Below are 18,297 nucleotides of genomic sequence, written 5' to 3'. Positions count from 1 at the left end.
TTTTTAAATCACTTAGTGAGTGGTCAAACAGTTTTAAGGGGTAGTGCTGTCTGTGTATGGCAAAGGCTCTAGGGTTGAGGCTAGAGGAAGGAGGTAGAAGGGACAAGAAGTGGGGGTAAGTCTAAGGGTGCGGAGTGGGAATAGTGAGTAGGACTCTAGCGGGGAGGTTGTAATATTATTGGTTTGGGCGCAGGAGAGCATTCTGAGCTTAAAATTGTAGATGAAACAGAGAAATTTTAGTTTGGTGGAATTTTTGTTGGAGGCTGACATAATGTTTAGGTACAATGTATGAAAGGATAATTATGTCCACTCCTAATTTGTTCAGTTTGAGGAATGGTCAATCGGGGAAGGCTTGTTTGAACAGCCAGGTTTTCAGTTTCTTTCTAAAGGCTTTCTTTCTAAAGTTTCTTTCTATAGTTTTGAGAACGATTTTGGTATATTATTTTCTAAAGTCCAGTCACTACAGAATTTGGAATGTATGCATATTAGGGATAAATTAGTTATACATAATGAGATTGAGAATATAGAAAACATGATGTGCTCAAAAAACTTGTGTTGGTTAATTTTCCTCTAACACGGTTGCTGTCACCATATGAGATGTTCAAAATGTTTTTGAGAGAAATATTATTATATGATGATGATAATTTACCAAAGATATAAAAAATATTTTATGTCCCTAAGAGAATGGTGAGAAAAGACAAGATTCAAAATGAAGATATGGTTAAATCCTCCAGTTTAGGAGTGTCTACCTTTCTGGAGGAATCAATTGATATTATTTGCAATAGATCTACACTCTTCGTTTCTTTCCTGCTTGAACAAGACAAAGATAATGGGGCGGATTTTAAATGCCCTGCGCGCGTAAATCCAGCCAGATTTACGCGCGCAGGGCCCTCGTGCGCCGGCGCGCCTATTTTGCATAGGCCGCCGGCGCGTGCAGAGCCCCGGGATGCGTGTAAGTCCCAAGGCTTCATAAAAGGGGTGGGGAGGGGGCGTGTCGGTGGCGTTCCCGAAATGACGCGGTGTTTCGGGGGCGTGACGCGGCATTTCGGGGGCGGGCCCGGGGGCGTGGCGCCGGCCCGGGGGCGTGGTCGAGGCCTCCGGACCAGCCCCCGGGTCGGGTGATGGCGCGCCAGCAGCCCGCTGGCACGCGCAGATATATGTCTGCTTTTAGCAGGCGTAAATCTGCCAACAAAGGTAAGGGGGGGGGTTTAGATAGGGCCGGGGGGGTGGGTTAGGTGGAGGAGGGCGAAGGAAAGTTTCCCTCCGAGGCCGTTCCGAAATCGGAGCGGCCTCGGAGGGAACAGGCAGCGTGTGCTGGGCTCATCGCACGCAGGTTGCACAAATGTGCACCCCCTTGCGTGCGCCGACCCCGGATTTTATAAGATACGCGCGGCTACGCGCGTATCTTATAAAATCCAGCGTACTTTTGTTTGCGCCTGGTGCGCGAACAAAAGTACGCGATCGCGCAAATTTTTAAAATCTACCCCAATGTGCTTAAAAAAACTTTTTCAGAAACAGAGATGCTTTATTCTGTGGACAGAAAATCCAAATTTTCCCCAATGTTTCCCCGAGTCACATAAGCTCGATGGAGGCATTTTTTCTCTCTGAAAGATCGGACTGTGGCTATGGGAGCTACTTTCTTTTTAAAATTTCCTTGTTTTTGTTGTATAACTTTTCAGGGGAAGAAGTTTAGATTCTCTGATTCTATGCATTTAGAGACTTTTCTTTCAGATAAGAACTACAGATTCTTGGGGAGAGATAAGGAACAAAAAAGTTTAATTTATCCTTATTTGAGAGAGCTTCTTGCTTATATTTTTCTGTGTTTTGTGTAGTGCTAGCCTTATTCTCTATATTGTCCTAGATTTATTTATTTATTTATACATTTTTATATATTGACATTAGATCAGTGATGTCACATTTGTTTACAGATAACGGAAGGAAAATAAGCAAGGGGTACTTATTTCTTACAGTGAAACGTATCTCAAACAATGTAACGTAATGAAACTTAAATTCTTGTGTATATCTAACAAGGCAACATGATAAAAAATATAGAATATAAAAATAAAATATGATACAAAATATCATGTTTTATGAATATATAGTATAAAATATATTCTATATGAATATAGAATATAAAATATAGAATATAAAAATAAAACATAATGATATGAAATAGATATTGATATTGCTGCATTAAATTGCTGTGGGTTTGTTTAAGCAAAAAACATAAGGGAGTGGGTTCTTCAGCTTTGGGCGGGTGACTCATAGTGCATTGCAGGGGTCAATCAAGTCTTCAGTCTGCTTTGAACTTCAAGGAGACAGCCATAACTACAGATTCTAGGGGAGAGTTAAGGAAAAAGCTTAACTTAGCTAGCCAGTCTGGGGGAGGGACTGTTAAAATAGCAGATACAGTGTCCAGTGAACAGCCCTGGCCAAGTGTTAACTGTGGGCCATCCTAAAAAAAGATGATGGGACATCTATTTTTAATTGGAGTGGTTTATAGCCTTCCAAATCAAATGGAAGAACTTGACAGAGATCTGGTTAAAGACATCCAAAAGATGGGAAAGAAGGGAGAAGTGGTGATCGTTGGAGATTTTAATCTGCCGGATGTAGACTGGAGAATTCCTTCTGCAGAATCTAACAGCATAGTGGATGCCATGCAAGGGGCTCTGTTCAAACAAATGGTAATGGAACCCACGAGGATTTAGTGTTCACTAACGAAGATAATGTTTCTAATGTCCGGGTGGGAGCCCACCTCAGCACCAGTGATCATCAAACAGTATGGTTTTATATCACAAATAGGATACGGAGAAGTCGCACGAAGACCCAAGTTTTGCAGTTCAAAAACACGGACTATGTTGAAATGGGGAAGTACCTGGAGGAAGAACTAGAAGGCTGGAAGAAAATGAGAGATGTGGCCCAACAAACTAAAAGGAGCAATTACCAAGGCAACTAATCTAAATGTTAGGTTTCATTTTTCTCTTGCTTTTCTTTACTTTTCTGTCTGGTTCTCAAAGGAGGTGGCTGATAAAATATAAGCTAAAAGAACAGCATTTAAGAAATATAAAGGATCACAAAGGGAGAATCACAAAGAAGCATGCTGGTGGAACTGAGGGAGACAAAGAAAGTAATCAAGACAGCAAAAAGTCAAGCGGAAGAAAGGATTGCCAAAGAGGTAAAGCGAGGTGACAAAACATTTTTCAGATACATCAGAGAAAGGAGAAAAGTCCAAAGTGGTATAGTGAAATTGAAAGGTGAAAAGGATCAATGTGTGGAGAGAGAGACGAAGAAATGGCAGAAATATTAAACGAATACTTCAGTTCAGTGTTCACTAAAGAGGACCCTGGAGAAGGACCTTCGCTAGTTAACAAGAAATTGGAGAAGTGGAGTAGATGAAACTCCATTTACAGAAGAGAATGTATGGGAAGAGCTAGGAAAACTGAAAGTGGACAAAGCCATGGGGCCTGATGAGGTTCATCCCAGGATACTGAGGGAGCTCAGAGATGTGCTGGTGGGTCCGCTGCGTGACCTGTTCAATAGATCCCTAGAAACCGGAATGGTGCCGAGTGATTGGAGAAGAGCAGTGGTGGTCCCACTTCACAAGAGTGGGAGCAGAGAGGAGGCTGGAAACTACAGGCCAGTTAGCCTCACCTCGGTGGTGGGAAAAGTAATTGAGTCGCTGCTGAAAGAAAGAATAGTGAACTCTCTCTACAGTCAAAATAATTGCGGGACCAGAGGCAGCATGGATTCAGACAAATCTGATTGACTTTTTTGATTGGGTGACTAGGGAATTGGATCAAGGAAGAGCGCTCGATGTCATCTACTTGGATTTCAGCAAAGCTTTTGATACGGTCCCGCACAGGAGGCTCGTAAATAAAATGAGAAGCTTAGGAGTGAGTGCTGAGGTGGTGGCCTGGAGTGTAAACTGGTTGACAGACAGAAGACAATGTGTGATGGTAAATGGAACTTACTCTGAAGAGAGAGCGGTGTTAAGCAGAGAGCCGCAAGGATCAGTGTTGGGACCATTCTTGTTCGATATCTTTATGAGCGACATTGCGGACGAGATAGAAGGTAAGGTTTGTCTTTTTGCAGATGATACTAAGATCTGCAACAGAGTGGACATACCGGAAGGAGTGGAGAGAATGAGACGCGATTTAAGGAAGCTGGAAGAGTGGTCGAAGATATGGCAGCTGAGATTCAGTGCCAAGAAGTGCAGAGTCATGCATCTGGGGTGTGGAAATCCGAAAGAATTGTATTTGATGGGGGGTGAAGGGTTGATATGCACGGAGCAGGAGAGAGATCTTGGGGTGATAGTGTCTAACAATCTGAAGTCGGTGAAACAATGTGACAAGGCGATAGCTAAACCAGAAGAATGCTGGGCTGCATAGAGAGAGGAATCTCTAGTAAGGGAAAGGAAGTGATGATCTGCTTGTACAGGGCCTTGGTGAGGCCTCACCTGGAGAACTGTGTTCAGTTCTGGAGACTGTATTTCCAAAGGGACAGAGACAGGATGGAAGCGGTCCAGAGAAGGGTGACCAAAAAGGTGGATGGTTGTCATAACATAACTCTGCTTCAACGGCAGGGAGAAATGTGGAAAGAGGATTTACATTCACAACATCCAACAAGGCATTGATCTGTGCAGTCTGGGTAATCAAGCATCGGGGTAACTTGCTTGATGCGGCAGTTACTACCCTTAACCAGTAAGCCTTATGCTCACCTTCGATGCAACTCCAGCATTACTCTCTGCATCAATGGCAGGGGGTGGCAGGAAATTTGAATCAAACAGTTACAAACAAGGGCCCTGAACTGGTCGGTGAAACAGATAAGTGTGGGAGCTTGCTGGGCATACTGGATGGGCCGATTGGACTTTTTCTGCCATCGTTTCTATGTTTCTTATGTTTCTATGTTTAAGAATCCATCTGGGATAATAAAGAATACCGACCAGTAAAAATTGATATTGAAACTCCTCTCACCTTTTATATTTTTCTGTTATTAGTATATATGCATATACCCAGGGTGATATACTATGGATTAGTGTTTATTGTATTTTCCTTTCTCCCCCCATGATTATGGGTTTGGATGCAGAAATCTGTTTTCTTCCTGATGCATTGCTTGTTTTGACATTATTTCTGCATTTCATTTTCATTTTATTTCTATAAATGTAATTACATTGGAAAAATTCAATAAAGAGAAAATTATTTAAAAAAAAAAACTGAAATGGTAATTTAATATTTCGGCCATTTCTTTGGCCCCATTGAGCTTTGTCTCCTTTTAATTTCACTATGCCACTTTGGACCTTTCTCTGATATATCTGAAAAATGTTTTGTCACCTCACTGGCAATCCTTTCTTCTGCCTGACTTTTTGCTTTCTTGATTTCTTTCTTCGTCTCCCTCAGTTTCACCAGATATTCTTCCCTGTGTTCCTCTGTTTGGAATCCTTTTTCTTTCTTGAGTGCTGTTCTTTTTGCTTTAATTTTGTCAGCCACCTCCTTTGAGAACCAGATCGGTTTCTTATTTCTCTTACTTTTGTTTACTTTTCTAACATATAGATTTGTGCTCTTGTAATTGCTCCTTTTGGTTTGGCCCACTGTTGTTCCACCTCTCCTATTTTCTCCCAGTCTTCTAGTTCTACTTCCAGGTACTTCCCCATTTCGACAAAGTCTGTATTTTTTAAATTCAAAACTCGGGTCTTCGTGTGACTTCTCTGTATCTTATTTGTTATATTGAACCGTACCGTTTGATGATCATTGATGCTGAGGTGGGCACCCACCCGGATATTAGAGATATTTTCCCCAATTAGTGAACATTAGGTCGAGTATCATTCCCTCCCTCGTGGGTTTTATTACCATTTGTTTGAGCAGAGTCCCATGCAGGGCATTCACTATCTCTCTACTTCTGTTAGACTGGAGAATCCCTTCTGCAGAATCTGTCTGGAAGGTTAAAATCTCCAACAATCAACACTTCTCCCTTCTTTCCCACCTTTTGGATGTCTTCGACCAGATCCCTGTCTAGTTCTTCCATTTGAGTCAGAGGCCTGTAAACCACTCCAGTAAAAATGGATGCATCATCATCTTTTTTTAGGATGGCCCATAATGCTTCTTCTCTATCCCACCTTCCTTGTAGTTCAGTTGCTTGGATATTGTTTTTGATATAAAGAGCTACTTCTCCCCCTTTTCTGTCCTCCCTGTCCTTCCTTAACAAGTTATAGCCTGGGATGGCGGCATCCCAGTCATGAGACTCCATGAACCATATCTCTGTAACAGCAACAATGTCCAAGTCCGCCTCCCCCATTAGGGCCTGCAGGTCTGGATTTTATTGATCAAACTATGGGCATTTGTAGTCATAGCTTTTCACTTACTTTTCCCTTGATTTGTTTTGCTTCTTAAGACACCTTTTCTGCTTTTTTGAGCTGATTGATTTCGTTGTTTTCTCCTCCGTCATTTTTTATAGCTTTTATTGCTAGGGGATGACATGTCCCTTTTATTGGCCGTCTCCTGCCACCCCCATTCTTTAATTAAATGCCTGGTAATATATGATCTGAATTTCTCAGATAGCATCCTCTTTCCTGCTACTGACAAATGCAGGCCATCCTTATCATATAGCCTTTTACTGCTCCATACTCGACCCCAGCCTCCAATGTATCCAAAACCACTTTCTGTGCACCAGTTTTTGAGCCAGGAATTGAAATTGTCAATAAGGCATAGCTTCTCATTACCCTTTCCATGACAGCCATGGGTTCGGAAAACGGACGCTGGCAAAATTGAGCGTCCGTCTTCCAACCCACAAGCTGTGGGCTGATTTTTTTTTTTTTTTTTTTTTTTTACGATTTTTAATTTATTTTTTTATTTTTGGGGCCTCCGACTTAATATCACTATGATATTAAGTCGAAGGGTGTACAGAAAAGCAGTTTATTCTGCTCTTCTGTACACTTACCTGGTGCTGGCTGAAATTAACTCCTGTCAAAGGCAGGAGTTAATTTCTGAGAGTAAAATGTGCGGCTTGGCTGCACATTTTACTTACTGAATCGCGCGGGAATAACTAATAGGCTCATCAACATGCATTTGCATGTTGCAGGCGCTATTAGTTTCGGGGGGTTTGGCCGCACGTTTTCCATGCGCTATTACCCCTTACTGTATAAGGGGTAAAAATAGCGTGTCGAAAACGCACGGCCAAACGGGAGCTAACGGTGCGCTCGGTCGAGCGCGCACCATACTGCATCGGCCCATATGTTGTTAAGTTGCGAGCTAAGGCAAACAGGACTTGAGGATTATTTCTGGCAGCTTGGAATTTCTTAGAATAAATAGATTTTTGTGCATTGTCTATTTGGGATCTATAATTCTCAAGGCCAGTTTTGTATATCTAAGAAGGTTCGATAGATCTGTCTCTTCACCGTGCACATTCTAATTTCTGGAGTTGTCGGCGCTAGGATCAAATTTCACTAGAGTAACCATGTCCAAAGCTTTAATTGAAGCCTGTTCCCAGCTGTCTATTATGGTTTTGGTACTATCAAGATTAAAGAATTCTAGTTCAGATAGCACAGTCTCTTTAAGTTGATCAATATCAAATTGAACTCTCCTTGTACAATATACTTGGGGGCAAGGGTGTTTAAGGAGGATGCTGAATGCCAGAATAAGTAAAAAAAAAAAAAAAAGAAAATGGTCAGACCAAAGAGCTGGTTTGATCACAACAGAGGGAGGCTCTGTATTAATCAACAAGTAATTCATTCATTTATTTATTTATTTTTAGGTGTTTGTTTTTTTTATACCGGTGTTCCTGTATGAAATAATTCATAAAAACTAAATCATGAATATGTCCATGTTTGTGGGTGTATTGATTTACAATCTGTTTCCAACCCAGGGAAGTCATCCCTTCCAAGAATCACTCCCAGCCAATGGTTTCTCTTTAATATGTAAAATAAAATCACCTAAAATCAGAGTATTGTTCACATCAGCATTTGCTCTAAACAATTGCTCAAAAAACAGGGAGCAATTAGTGCTGAACAGAGCAGGTGGTGAATAGACCAAACAAATGTTCAGTTCTTTAGCGGAAGCCATGGGCATTTCTAAAGAGTATTTCACACCTAAATTCTCAAGGCCAACTTTTTCAATTCTTTTTAAATATTAAGACTTCCACCCCTCCCTTTGACCCATGGTTGAGAGCGTGCCATGTAATTGGGAGGGCATAAATGATTCAATATAGTGGCATCAGAATCCAAAAGCCATGATTCTGTAATACAGACAAAGTCTATAGTCTCAGTAACGATAATATCATAACAAACTGGAACGTTCTTCCTTATAGATTGTGTGTTAATTAAACAAAAGTTTAGATTAGAAGGAGAGGAGGGTCTACTATGTTGGTACATACCAGGATTTTCAAACAAAATGTCAAATATTTATATTTGACACAACTACAACAAGATAAATCTCCATGCTTGCCACGTCAGACTATCACCAAGATTGCAAAACACATATCAGACTTGCATATTAGCAGCTGCTGTAGCACAGCACTTCCTTCTTTGGTGGTACTGGCTTTGGCACAGAATCCCTTCCGGCTTGTGCTACCAGGATTTTGCTTCCCCCAAACTTTTGCCTGATAGAAGCACCTATAGACTTATTTTTCATGTATGTTTTCCTTGACTAGATTGTAAGTTTTATGGAGAAGGGAACTGTCTCATATATATCTGTATGGTGCTGCATATGTCTAGTGGCACTTTAGAAATGACAAAATAGCAGTAGTAATTATATCAAGTCATATATATATATTTTTTATTTATTATAATCAAGAAATACTACTGTAGCTCAGATTTATTTGGCATTAATAAAAACCCAAGTAACATCCCCTTTTTCATATATCTGCAGCTGAGGAGTGTGGTATTATCTGCTAATAAACGCCAGCTTACACACACTCTCTCTAAATTGGAGTTTTTAGGGGTATGGTTTCACAAGGCCAATGGCCGTATTTACAGGATATTGTGAGAGGGTCTAGGTACAGCCAATTACAAGTAACCCAGAAATATAACTTGGAATTACCTTTTTCTAATAGGGTACAAGATCCATAAGATTCATAAGAATCCATAAGATTCATAGGACTTATTTATACCTTCATAGCACTTCTCAAAAACCAACTTTAATTGTAAGAATATAAGAAATGCCGAACTAGGTCAGACCAAGGGTCCATCAGGCCCAGTATCCTGTTTCCAACAGTGGCCAATCCAGGCTGCAAGTACCCAAACATTAGATAAATCACAAGCTACTATTGCTTATTAATTACCATAATAGCAGTTTATGGATTTTTCCTCTAGGAACTTATCCAAACCTTTTTTAAACCCAGTTACACTAACTGCTGTAACCACATCCTCTGGCAGTGAATGCCAGAGCTTAACTGCGCAGAGTGAAAAATAATTTTCTTCGATTTATTTTAAATGAGCTACTTGCTAATTTCATGGAGTATTTGTCTATTTTCACAATTTGATCCAGTCTTAAGGATCTAAGATTTGACATTTAGTTTTTATTTTTTAACTTTCCTTTTTGATTGAGTTTTTAATATACATTAACACTGTTAAGAAGTAAGACACTGAAAATGTAGTTACAAGCAAGATAGAAAGGATCAAGATTCACCAATAAAAAAAATTGTTTCCCATTATAAGAGCTTAAAGAATCCAAAAATTGTGTGATGACATTGAGAAATACTAGGAACATTTTTTTTTTGCAATCATGTATTTGGGTCATGAATTTCCTGAATGATGATCCATGTTCAGTGGTATGCAATTGATTGTATATGGTTTATTGATGATGGTCTTAAAAGCAACATGCTAATTCCATTTTGAGCACAAAGAAGGGTTTGAATCCCAACAGGTGACAGAGAAACTGCAAAGCAAGAGATATATAAAAGTAACAACCAATTTAACCAATCAAATATGGATATGAAATTATCTAATAAACTTAGAACAGTTTCCTGTATCATATAAGTATCGCATAAAACAAAATATAATTGTAAAAATATAATTGCAGAGATAAATATAAATCACAACCAGATTTCAGTCAAATTAAAAATGAAATTATATTTTAATGTCAGAACTGAGAAGGATATTATTAAGCTGGTGCTAGAATGGAAGCCTAGAACATTTCTGCTGAGTGTGATAGGTGAAGATCAGAGCAAATAAGTACACATAGCTGTGTGCTACAAACTAGCAGGATGCCGGAGAATAGTATCCCCTCTCACCTTAGATATGTGGCATACACTATTTTGGCTTATCAGTATGATGGACAAACTCACAGTCCTTAGAAATGAAAAGTATCCAGGTTTCAACAAAGTATGGAAAATATGCTTAGAGGGGTAGATTTTTAAACATACATGCGCACATGGAAGCGTGATTTTTTCTTTGTTTCAGAACTTACGCCAGCTCCTGAGCTGGTGTAAATTGCTGCCAGCGCGCGATCCCCCGGCACAGCAGCAAATAGGGGATTACACGTGCCGCTGGCCCTTTCTAAAATGCGTGCGGTGCACGCAAGGCTGACCACACGCTTAACCCTCGGCCTAAAGTTATTGGTAGGACGGACAAAGGGAAGAGTTAATCATGAATATATGAAAGTTGAAAACTCTTATCAACCTGAAACTTCTTGACCTGTCTATTGAAGGCTTGCAAGCACTGGGGTGAGAGGGAGGAACTGAGGGAAGAATCTCTTCTCTTTATTATGAAACAATAATGACAACAAGGACAAGGGTGTAATGGATGGAGAAGGGAGATTATTGTTGTGAAAATACTTGGGAATCTATATTGTAATAGTCATTTTAACTAGGAATGTAGGCTTCCTTTGCACTCAGACAGGCTAATCCATGACCAGTGGGTTATGCACCTCTACCAGCAGATGGAGACGGAGTAAAGCTGACGTCATGGTATATATAGCCCTGCACTGACATCAGCCCGCCAGTATTCATCATCTCCAGCAGATGGATGTGCATTTCCCTACTGGGGATTGCTAGTAAAACAAAACAAAAAAACTAAAAATCAGGAGAGCACCACTCTACTCCTGAGGTCCCTCCCTCAGTCGAGTGCCTTGATCTGGTAGCTAGTATCAGCATTCACTTAAAACTATAAAAAGACCTAGCAGTTGCAGGACGCGGAAGCATGGCAGAGAAGACCTCAGCCCTCTACCCCCACAGCCAGAGATCCGATCGTGTGCTCAGTCGGGAGGGGCTGAGCTCGGGTAACAAAAAAAGAGAAGAAAGAATAAAGCACAGCGCATGTGTTTAGGTAGAGAGGTGTGGTACCCTTCTCTTATCTTTTTTGGGGTCTCCGTTCCTCAGCGAGTCTTTTCCGCATCCCTTTTCCTCTTCTGAGGGTTAGTGTGTTGCTGCGTTTTTGGCGGGTTGAGAGGCCATTGGCTAGGCCCCGCACTCGGCTTGCCTGAGATAGCCACGTGTTAGGCCGCAGCGGCATTTCACACGTTTTCTTCTGCACAAGTCCACTGTGAGGCTTTGGGGTGATGTTGACCACGCCTGCACATCTGGGTTGGGTGTCCGGTTGAAATGACTACTGAGGCATCTAGTTTTTGAGCATCTGGGAGAAGCGAGTACTGGACTGCCTAGTTTTTTGTGAGCGTCCGGCAGGGCGTGGGCGTCTTCTCCATCCATAAGCGCTGGGGCTTGGGTGTCCAATAGTGGATGCCCAGAGCTTGAATGTCCAGGGTCAGAGCTTCAGCACCGCTGTGCGCGCCCGTGTTTTGAACATCCTGCACTTAGCATTTGACTGGACGCCTATGTTACAGCAGCTTTTCACGCTTGCTGAGAGCCATAATTGGACACTTATCAATGGCACCAGTGGTGTAGAAACCTAAGCACTTGGCGACATGTACTGCTTGCCATATATGGGCATCGCAGCCTGGGGCCCCCTTTGATCTTTGTCAATGCTGTATGGAGGCTCAGGGCAAGCTGCCTTCAACTGACATCCCCCTGACTGGCTCATCCTTGGGAGAGGATAGATCGGCAGATGCCATAGTAGGGTCCACAGGGTTTAGAATGGACCCTTCCACCTTTTCTTGGGCGGAATGTTTTCAAGGGCTGCAGTCCTTTCTGGAAGCCCGCTCAGCAGAACCAGCCAAGACTCCGGCTCCCCAGGCTAGCTCTGGGGGTATGCGCCAGAGTTTGTTGCAGCCTGATGAGGGTGTGTTCTGTCACCAAGTGAATGACCATTCTGGTTGAAGATGGAGCAGCATTAGCGAATGTGAAGGATAGGAAAATCGAGGCTATCCTTAAGCAGGCCTTTGAGGCCATGGTGATGAATGTGCAGATCGCCTTGTGCTGCTTCCTGCTGACTGGTGCTAGTCTGCGGCTCTCAGGAGGCTGACAAAGCGGGTTTAAATACCAGAACAGTTTTGGAACTGGGAGCCGCATTCTTGACGGACGTTGGCTGGGATCTGGTCCATACGGCAGCCAGAGGTGTGGCTTCAGTGATTGCGGTGAGGCAGTAGTTGTGGCTGTGGAATTGGTGGACTGATACAATTTCGAAGTCCAACCTTACAAGGTTACCCTTTAAGGGCTCCCGCCTGTTTGGTAGTGAGTTGGAAGAGATGGCAAATAGGTGGGGTGAATCTTAGGTCCCTCGTTTGCTAGAGGACAAGAAGCCAGCACCACGTCCTTTTGAAGCATGGGGCTGTACCAGGGGCTACAGGCGTTTTCGTCCCTACAGAGAGGCGGCTCTACAGAGGTCGCGGCCATTTGGTAGGTTTCAGTCTTTTTGTCCCAGACAGCCCAGAAGGAGCACAGGCTCTGGTAACGGAGCCCCTCGAGCCTCGCAATGAAGGTGTGTCAACCCACCTGCTAGATCAGGAGATGGGTGGCCGTCTATCTCTCTTTTATCAAAGGTGGGTCCAAATCACATCCGACCAATGTGTTCTACAGGTGATACAGGATGGCTGTGCTCTCAAGTTTCTTTGCATTCCTCAGAATGCCTTTATGATATCGTCCTGCAACTCCCTGCAGAAGAAGGCAGCAATGGAGATTACGTTGAATAGGCTGCTGGCTTTGAAGGCCATGGTGCCTGTTCCAACATCAGAAGAACATACAGGCCGCTATTCCATTTATTTTGTCATATCCAAAAAGGAGGCTCCTTTCATCCCATTCTAGACCTCAAAGGAGTCAATTGATATTTGCGTGTGACTCACTTTTGCAAAAAAGAAACTTTGCGATCAGTCATAATGGCGGTGCCATTGGGGGAATTATTGATGTCTGTGGACTTGTTGGAGGCTTATCTACATATCCCCATCTAGCTAGAACATTAACGGTTCCTGCAGTTTGCCATTTTATGGTGGCATTATCAGTTTTGGGTGTTGCCATTTGGTTTGGCCACGGCTCCCAGGACCTTCTCAAAGGTCATGGTGGTAGAAGCCGCATCATTGGGCAAGGAGGGCATTCTGGTTCATCTGTATCTAGACGATTGGCTGATTCGGGCCAAAAGTGTGGAAGAAAGTATTTTCGCTTCTCACAAGCTGGTGTTAGGCTGGGTGATGAACCTGGCCGAGAGCAACTTGCAGCTGTCTCAGACACTGGAATATCTCGGCGTTCACTTAAACTCAAAGCAGGGCAGAGTGTTTCTGTGGGAGGTTTGGGTTCAGACAATCGTGGCACAGGTGCAGAGGCTTGAGAACAACAGCTCAACCGCCTGGTTAGTCTTACCTTCACATTCTCGATTTGATGGCTGCCACCCTGGAGGTGTTTACCTGGGTGAGGGTGCATATGCTTCCCCTTCAGCACGCCCTATTTTCATGGTGGAGTCCACAGTTTCAGGACTACTCAGTGAGGTTCCAGTTACCCATGGAAGTCAATATCCACCTGCAGTGGTGGTTGCAGGAGGAACATCTGAGAAGAGGAGTCTCCTTGCAGATATCAGAGTGGATAGCACATATGAAAGATGCGAGCCTCCAGGGATGGGGGGCTCACTGTCAGGAATTGGTAGTGCAAGGGATCTGGAGCACCAAGGAGTCTCAATGGAGCATCAATCTCCTGGAAGCGCGGGTGGTTTGGATGGCATGCTTGCGGCTTTTCAACTGGTTGTAAGGTCAAGCAGTCTGAGTTATGTCTGACAACATGATGACCATGGCTTATATCAATTTCCAGGGAGGAACCAAGAGCCAGAAGTTGTTGCAGGAGATAGACTAGCTCATGAAGTGGGTGGAAGTGCATCTGCTAGACATATCTGCCTCTCACATAGCAGGAAAGAATAACCTAAGAGCCGATTTCCTAAGCAGAGTCTGGATCCAGGAGAATGGGCGTTGTCGGACCTAGCCTTCCAGCTCATAGTGGAACGTTGGGGGTCTCCCACATCTGGATTTGCTAGCGACTTCAGTCAGTGTGAAGGTTCCTCAATTCTTCTGTCACCGGAGAGATCTGATAGCCCTCGGCAACGATGTGCTCGTTCAGGGGTGGCTGAGGGGCAAGCTGCTATATGTCTTCCCACCAAGGCTCTTACTAGGCAGGATGATTCAGAGAATTGCAAGGCTCACAGTGCTGGTGCTTTTGGTGGCTTCGAACTGGCCCAGGAGGCCATGGTAGGCCGATCTACAGAGACTCTTGGTGGGTGCTTCTCTCAGGCTGCCGATCTACAGGAATTTGTTGCAGCTGGGGCCCATGCTTCATGACAATCCGATTCAATGTTGTCTTATGGTATAGCTCTTGAAAGGGCTCTGTTATTGAAGCATGGGTATTCCACCGCCATGATTTCCACTTTGCTTCTGGCTAGGAAGATCTCTATGTCCTTAGCTTATATTAGAGTTTTTGAAGAGTGTTTGAGGCTTGGTGTGAGGAGCAAGGATCTCAACCTTGCTTGGCACAAATCCCATTAATTTTGGAGTTTTTGCAGGATGGTGTGCTTAAGGATTTGGCCCTTAATTCGTTGAAGATTCAGGTGGCAGCTGTCACCTGTTTTAGAGGTCAAGTAAATGGTGGATCATTGTCAGCTCATCCAGATGTTTCCCATTTTTTAAAGGGAGTGAAGCATCTTCGGCCTCTTTTGTGGTTGCTGATGCCCTTGTGGAACCTCATTCTGGTTATGGATTTCTTAGCAGGTTCCATCTTTTGGCCACTAAGTAACCTCCCCTTGAGTTACTTACTTTGAATATGTTTTTTCTGGTTGTAATCTGTTTAGCATGTCGGGTGTCCAAATTTCTGGCTCTTTCTTTCCGTGAACCGTTCCTGACTTTGACTCCAGTTGCAGTACAGCTTCAAACTGTTCCAACTTTTTTGCCAAAAGTGGACTCAGAATTTCACTTGAATCAGTCTATTTTCCTGTCAACGCTGGTCAGGGTTAGAGATGGTGAGGAGTGTCGACTCTTGAGGGCATTAGAAGTCAAACTGCATTTGATGCAGTACTTATTTATTTATTTATTTATTTTAAGTTTTTCTATACCGGCATTCACAATAGATATCGCATCATGTCGGTTTACAATTAACAAGTGGATAGGTAACAAAAAAGGTAAAAACTAATATTTATCTTATTAATAATAATAATAATAATAATAATAAAACATTAAACAAGAGAAGGCTAAGGTATGCAGTTACAATAAAACAAGGGAGTAATACAACTTGGAGCATAGAAAAGAAGCAGGGGATTAAATCGAAAGAACGTAAATGCCAGTCAATGTGCTTAAGGCATTAGTGAATTGTGTTTATGATGTAGGAATATTAATTATAAGGTAGGGAAATTAGTTGCCGTGAATAAGGCAAAGTCTGAGTGCTTAGTTAATGATGGAGTAGGTTCAGTTTAGTTCAGGAAAGGCTTTCATGAATAGCCACGTTTTGAGTCTTTTCCTGAATGTGGGCAGGCAGGGTTCCTGTCTCAAATCTGGTGGGATGGAGTTCCACAGTGTTGGTCCTGCAGTGGAGAACGCCCTGTCTCTGGTGGTTATGTGCCGCATGGATTTGGAGTGTGGTACTTGTAAGGTTTCTCTATAGGACTCTCTGATTGGTCTGTTGGATGTAAATTTTTTGAGAGGAATTTGAAGGTTGAGCTGAGAGTGTTGGTGTATAGCTTTGAAAATAGTGGTTATGGACTTATATATGATTCTGTAGTGAATTGGTAGCCAGTGCAGGTCTTTGAGGATTGGTGTTATGTGGTCTCTTCTCCGTGTGTTAGTTAATATTCTCGCAGCCGTGTTTTGAACCATCTGAAGGGGTTTCGTGTGAGATGAGGGGAGACCTAATAGCAAAGAGTTGCAGTAATCTAGTTTAGAAAATACTATTGATTGCAGAATAGTTCTGTAGTCATGAAAGTGGAAGAGAGGTCTTGTTCTTTTTAAGACTTGGAGTTTGTAGAAGCAGTCCTTAGTAGTTTGATTTATGAATGCTTTTAGGTTTAACCTGTTATCAAAGATAGCTCCCAGGTTTCTTACTTGTGGAGTTTGTAAATTGGGTGGGGGATTTGAGTCAGTGTTACTGTATTCAGATGAAATTAGGAGGAGTTCGCTTTTAGAGGAGTTTAGTATTAGATTAAGGTTGGAGAGGAGTTCATCAATTTTTTTAAGACTAGTTTCCCAGAATTCTAGGGTTTTGCTGTAGGATTCTTTGACGGGGATGACTATCTGGACGTCATCTGCATAAAGAAAGTGTTTAAGGTTTAAATCAGTTAGCAGTTGGCAAAGAGGGAGCAAGTAGATATTAAAGAGCGTTGGTGAAAGGGAGGAGCCTTGTGGAACTCCCGTAGATGAAGGGTAGTGTTGAGATTCTTTATTGTGAATTTTGACTTTGTATTTTCTGTTCCCTAAGAACGATTTGAACCACGATAGTGCTGTTCCTGTTATTCCGATGTTTGCTAATTGAGTTAGTAGGGATGAATGGTTAACCGTATCAAAGGCCGCTGAAAGGTCCAGGAGGATCAGTAAATAAGTGTGACCTTTATCCAGGCCCATGATGAGGTAGTCGGTCAGGGAAATTAGTAGTGATTCAGTATTTAAAGCTTTTCTGAAGCCATATTGGGACGGGAACAGAATTTTATGTTCCTCGAGGTAGTCTGAAAGTCTGGAGTTAACTAATTTTTCCGTTACCTTAGCTATGAATGGGAGATTGGATATAGGACGGAAATTGGTAGGATCTTTAGGATTTAAGTTGGGTTTTTTCAGAAGCGGTTTGATGGATGCAATCTTCAGGTCGTCTGGGTAGCTTCCTTGTGCTAGGGAGCAGTTAATGATGTCTGTCAGAGCATTGGAGATTGTGTCTGGTATTAGCAGGAGAAGTTTGGATGGGATGTGGTCTAATGGGTGAGATGAAGGTTTCATTTTCTTTAATGTAGAAAGTAACTCAGTAGTAGTGATGGGTTCGAAGGATTGTAGAGTAATGTCTTTGTTGTGGTGGAAGTATGTGTTGGATGGCGTTGAAGTGTTGGTTCTCAGCTGTGTTATTAGGTTTGAGATTTTGTTGCTAAAGAAGAGGGCCAGCTCCTCTGCTTTTTCTTGAGCTAGGTTGGCAGGGATGTCAGGAGTCGAGGTTTGCGTTAGGTTAGATACATAGGCAAAGAGGGCTTTGGAATCAAAGATTATGTGATGGATCTTCTGTGCAAAGAAATCCCTTTTTGTTTTTAATGTAGCGCTTTTGTATTGGTGGAGTGCGAGTTTGTAGGCAGAGAGGGAGGTCTGTGTTGGTGTTTTCCGCCATTTGCTTTCCTTCTGTCGGAGGGAGTGTTTTAGTTTTTGAAGTTCTTCTTTAAACCAAGGTTGTCTTTTGGAGGTGTTGTGTTCGAGTTTTTTTGTTGCCAGAGGACATAGCTTGTTAGCTGCTGATTCTGTTATCTTGGACCAAGAGTGGAGGGCTGAGTTGGGTGAAGAGATGTCTATGAGTGAGAGTTCTGGGCCTAGATGATTGTTTAATTCCTCGGATGAGCAAGATTTCCTGTATATGAATTCCGGTTGTGGGACAGGTTTTCTGCTTGTTTGTTCTAGCATAAAGGTGGAAGATATTAAAGTATGGTCAGACCAGGGAACAGGTTGGCATTTGGGAGGAGTTGATTGAGAGATGCTAGAGTTTACAAATATTAGGTCCAGGGTGTGACCTGCTCTGTGGGTAGGATTGTTTATGATCTGCTTGAAGCCTATGGCTGACATGGCGGTTAGGAAAGATTCGCAATTGGTTGAGAGAATGGGGTCGTCGACGTGTAAGTTAGTCTCCCAGTATTATGGCGGGATGCTCCAGATTTAGGTAGGTTGTTGTTAATTCTAGTATGGGTGATGCATCGGATTCTAGAAGGCCTGGGGGAGCATAGATTAGAAGGATTTGCAGACTGTCAGATTTGAAAAGGCCTGTTTCTATTTT

Source organism: Rhinatrema bivittatum, chromosome 7 (assembly GCF_901001135.1).
Source record: "Rhinatrema bivittatum chromosome 7, aRhiBiv1.1, whole genome shotgun sequence".
Classification (NCBI taxonomy): domain Eukaryota; kingdom Metazoa; phylum Chordata; class Amphibia; order Gymnophiona; family Rhinatrematidae; genus Rhinatrema; species Rhinatrema bivittatum.
This window is presented reverse-complemented; position numbering follows the sequence as displayed.